Source organism: Nuphar pumila, chromosome 6 (genome assembly GCF_984573655.1).
Source record: "Nuphar pumila chromosome 6, dmNupPumi1.hap1.1, whole genome shotgun sequence".
In the NCBI taxonomy this organism is placed as follows: domain Eukaryota; kingdom Viridiplantae; phylum Streptophyta; class Magnoliopsida; order Nymphaeales; family Nymphaeaceae; genus Nuphar; species Nuphar pumila.
In genome coordinates this window covers 6,365,001-6,369,998 of record NC_143254.1, presented here as the reverse complement: position 1 = coordinate 6,369,998, position 4,998 = coordinate 6,365,001, and the positions used below count along the sequence as shown (strand labels likewise).

Sequence of the window (4,998 nt, the reverse complement as noted above, 5' to 3'; positions counted from 1 at the left end):
TCATATTCAAAAAATGAGTGTAGCTGAGATGCGGATACTTAGATGGATGTGTGGAAATACAATAAAAGATAAGATTCGGAACGAAGAGATACGTAAGAAGGTAGGTGTTGCACCCATTGAAAATAAGATGCGAGAGAATCGTTTACGGTGGTTTGGACATATTCGGCGAAGGCCTAATGATGCTCCAGTTAGAAGGTTGGAGAAATGGGAAAATATATTAGTTAAAAGAGGTCGAGGTAGGCCTAGGAAGACTTGGATGGAGATGATAGGAAAGGATATGAATGCTTTGAACCTCACCGAGGACATGGCGTTGGATAGAAATGATTGGAGGAAAAGGATTCATGTGGAAGACCCAAAATGAATTTCTTTTTTGGTTCATATCGCTGACCCCAATTGTTTTGGGATGAAGGCGTAGTTGTTGTTGTTGTTGTTGTTTGATAATTTTTCTAGAAGTACTTGGGTTTACCTAATGAAATATGTCTGAAAGCTTGCAACTTATGTAAGATTTTTTTATAATCAAAACCCAATTTGGTACTCAAATACAACATCTTCGAAGTGCCAATGAAATTGATTTTTTTTCTAACAATATGGAGTCTTTTCTTCATATTCAAGGGGTAGTACATCAACATAGTTGCATCTACAAACCTCAATAAAATGGAGTGGTAGAACACAAGCATCGTGATGTCTTGAATATGGCATGTGCCCTTCGATTCCAAGATAATCTTCTCATAAAATTCTGGGGAGAATGCATTCTCACGGCTACATATTTACTTAACCAAGTTCCTACCAAAGCCCTATTTGGTAAAACTCTTTATGAGATTCTTTTTGGCAAAACTCTTAGTTATAAGCAGTTATATATTTTTGAATGCTTATGTTATGCCCAGAATATTCATCATTTGCTTAAGTTTGACACTCGTGCGAAATAATGTGTGTTCATTGGATATCCTCATGGCCAAAATACCTATCAAAAATATGATCTTGACAATCAAACCATTTTCACCAGTAGGGATGCGATTTTTCATGAAAATAATTTTTCCTTCCAAAAAATAGTTGATGCACTAGAAGATGATGGGGGTGTGATTTTACCTATACCAATTTCTGACGTATCTCAAGCACCCAATAGTGACCAAATTTTGTCAACTGACACCATGACACCACCACAATCCAACTTCAGATCTCAACAACGTCGTGCTACCTGATCAAGCCCCTGTGTAAGACTCACCTCATGATCCAATCCAAGAGCCACATACCGATTTAGATCTAAACCCAAGGCATTTGACCAGTTCAAGATCTCAACTTAGGTATCTCAAAGATTATAGATGCTATACCGCAATACAAGCCCCTTCATCCAAGACGGACACATCCAAAGAAACTTGGTATCCTCTCACTCATTTCTTGTCTTATGATAATTTTTTTGGATTCTCACAAAGCCTTCTTAGCAGCCATCACCCAAACCATTGAACCCAGATCTTTTCTTTAAGTGGTTCAAGATCCTAAGTTCCAAGAGGCGATGATAGTGAAAATTCAGGCATTATATTTAATTATTTATTATTTATTAAATAAAATTTTTTAAAAAAGTTTTAGAAAGTATCTCACCCTATAAAAGTCTTCTCAACATAGATTTTAACTCAATTTAACCTTTATATTGAATTTAAAACTTTAAATTGGTTAGAATTAGATTTCAAATCCGGATCTAAAATCCAAATCCATACTCAATGTTCATATAGATTTCAAACTAGACCAGATCCTAATTAATATGGGTCTTAAACAAGATTTAGATCCATATTAACTTAGGTCAATCAGATATGATCCAATCCGATCTAATCCAGAATCGGTCATATTAAAGTGGGTTATTTTTGAAAAAATACGATTTTTTAGCCGATCGTAGCTCGAATTCAAAAAAACAAAGCATCAATGTTTTGAGAATTTCAAAATGCATTTAATGATATATTACCTGAATTTCACTTTTGAATTTCGAATTTAACTCAAATTTTGCTCGAATTTTGCTCAATTTTAAAGGTCAAAAATAAAAAGTTTTACAAAATCTTAGTTGACTCGTTCTCTCAATGGGTCCTGGGCCACGCCCAGACTCAACTGACGCCACCTAAATTCAAAGATTTTATTAACTTTACAAAAACACTTAACCAAATTTTCTGAAATCTCAGAATTTAACATACTAGAAAAACATACGATATTACAAAAAAAGTCATGTTTACATCATGTCCAACATGTTGACTGCACATATACATGAGTACCCTCGATAAAAACTGAAATATGCAAATATATTTGAGTGCATAAGCATGTAACATGACCAATTTGAATCAAGACAAAATAATCAAATGCATAAACACATAACTTGACAAATCTGAACCAAAACAGTGTGTAACATGCAACTAGACATATCTGAATCAAAACGATACGAGGCATCCCCGCATTGTAGGCATGCAGTGACCCACTTGACAACCGCCCATATTGGCATTTCTGGAGATGAGTGTAGTGTCATCTCCAAAAATGTTGAGCTGGGTGGTCATCAGCAGCAGATATGCATGAAGCACCCGCTGCATAAAAAATAACCTTTCCTATTTTTCTAGTAAATCCAATCCCGTTTCAAATGGACAGCTGGATTAGTACGTAGCTGATACCAATCCACAAGGGCATCATTTCATCTTGTCCATTAAAAAGGGAAAAACTTGTTCAAATCGCTGGATAAGTAGAAGCTAAAAGTGACTAGAACAGAGCAAAGGGGCAGTGATCCAAACAAGTTGATCGAGGGGCGTCATGCAGGAGCCAGGTACGCATGCTCTCAGAAAAGACACCTATTTAGTAGTCGTGGCTCATGTACTAAGTCCATCAATTTTTAGGACATCTGCCTGTCAGTATCTGGAAGTACCTGTTTTTTTTTATATACAGGAACGGGGAAACCAATTCAGAGGGGTGTAAACCTGGGCACACCCCTTGACCTCAGGGAGCCACAGGCTTCAGCTCACACAAGGGAAATAACGCCCCTGGGAATCGAACCACGACTGTCCATCTAACAGCCATGGCCAGTTCCAACTACGCTACCCCCTCGGGTCTGAAGTATCTGATTAAGCCGTGCCATAAAAAGGAAGACTTTTTTTTTCCTCGACAGGTACAAAAGGAAGACCTTAAACATGAAATGGAGTAAACAGGCTAGAATGGGATTGTGGGGTGCCATGATCACTGGTTCTTCCCAATTCTTTTGTGTATTAGACCTAGTCCAAACACAAGTTTACGGAACCTTTAATCATCTCCACATATTAATAGTAAGCAACACCAGGTAAAAATCACCACAGATCACATGTCCCGATAATAAAAGCTGCAAAGATGCTATGCGGCTTGGTACACATAAACCAAATATTGGCCTTTTGTGCAGATTGATTGGGCATTTTATGGATCAACGAAAAGTTCCAAAAGTTTTTATAAAAGCTTTTCAAGTTTAAATTAGAGAACATGATCTAAACAATATGAGCACAAGACATCCTATCCATAGTAAGGTATGACTGAACTGACAATTTCAACTCTGCCAGTAAAAGCACTCCCTACAGATGGTCTTCCATAGCAAGATAAACCGCAAAGTTGATAAGTGGCTTACATGAATGAAGTGAACCTGGCAGGGCAACAATTATCAGATGGTAATATGCTCCTGACAGATTGAGCAAACAATAAACTCATATCATTAAGAAGGAAATTGCCATGACTGAACCACAGTCATATAAATCTAATGCATTCAAGAAATATTTGAAAGATGAAAACACATGATTTTTGCAGCAGAAAGAGATTGTACAACATATTAAATTACACAGTAAATGTGGACATTAACAGCATATGTAAAATTTCATAGCATAAAAAGACAAAGTTTACCTTAGTTAATGAAATGTTTGCAAAAGCTGATTGTTCATTAAGGAGACATAATAAAACCATAACTCAAAATATTGGTTAAAAGATGGTTAATATACCTTCTCCCTGGCAAGAGAATGCATTTTCATTATACCCTTATTTGCAAAAGCTAGGTTTAGTGAAGGCACATTAGCAAAGGATTAATGCCAAGGGGACATCTGGGTCAAAAAACAGTAGTTTGCAACTTTTTGAGAACACATTAATCAAAAGTGTTTAGATGCCATTCATTCACCCAAAAGGGAAAAAAAAGTAAAGAGAAAAACTTGCTTTGAAAATTTGTTTGTAGTAAAAAAGATTTGTTTCAAAAAGCAGGATAGACACTTTTTCAGAAAAGATAAATTTCATATTCTCTAAAAAAAGGCATTCTTGTCAACCTTATCAATTGAAAATGGAGAAATCAGGACAGAGGCCACCTTCAACCCACTCATTCTCCTCTCTTTTCCCCATTCCAACTCCTTGCCGTGTTTTTGCTTTCATTTTTTTATGTCCATGTGACTATGGATTGACTGGGAAATGGTAAAGAATGTGTTCTCTCTTTCGTTTCCCAGGCATCCTGTGACAAAAACGTTGCCAGAAAAATAATGACCAAAAGGTTTTTTCTCTCTTTTTCTAACATTTTCCGGGCATGAGATGGCTTGAAAATAGTATGGTTGGTGTTACCCAACTCGGATGGCACATCTTATGCCATTTTTTTTACCCACCTATGAATGAACAAGAAAAGTGGTATTGCAGTGACAAAAGTGGTGGTGTTGATAATGCGGTACTGAAGGCAGTGGGAGCAGCTGTGATGCAAAGAACAAGATGATGACGATGAAGATGATGGGATACAGGATTTTGTAAATGCTGAATGATGATGATAACTCCAGTAATGGTCAGTCATGATGATGATGATGATGATGATGATGATGATGATGATGATGATGATGATGATGGTGGTGGTGGTGGTGGTTGTGGGAATCTAGTAACAAGGGCTATGTCAATCATGACGGTTGGCAACTTGGTAATAACAATTTTGTCGGTTGGTATTGGTATGTAGTGGTGATGAATAACAACAATGATATCATATGATGACAGTGTAGA

General features: G+C 36.7%; 1 protein-coding gene across 3 annotated transcripts in view; it reads right to left on the bottom strand.

Moving 5' to 3' along the window:
- Positions 1–3,357: 3,357 nt before the first annotated feature.
- The window catches only part of LOC149833771 (uncharacterized), a 9,704-nt gene continuing 8,063 nt past the window's right edge, over positions 3,358–4,998 (bottom strand). For 2 of the 3 annotated variants that reach the window (XM_090011011.1, XM_090011014.1), the window contains exon 5: positions 3,358–3,664. The gene's annotated coding sequence lies outside the window, so the exon portion shown is untranslated. The remainder of the gene's footprint in view (positions 3,665–4,998) is intronic. The other variant, XM_090011013.1, reaches the window with a different exon arrangement.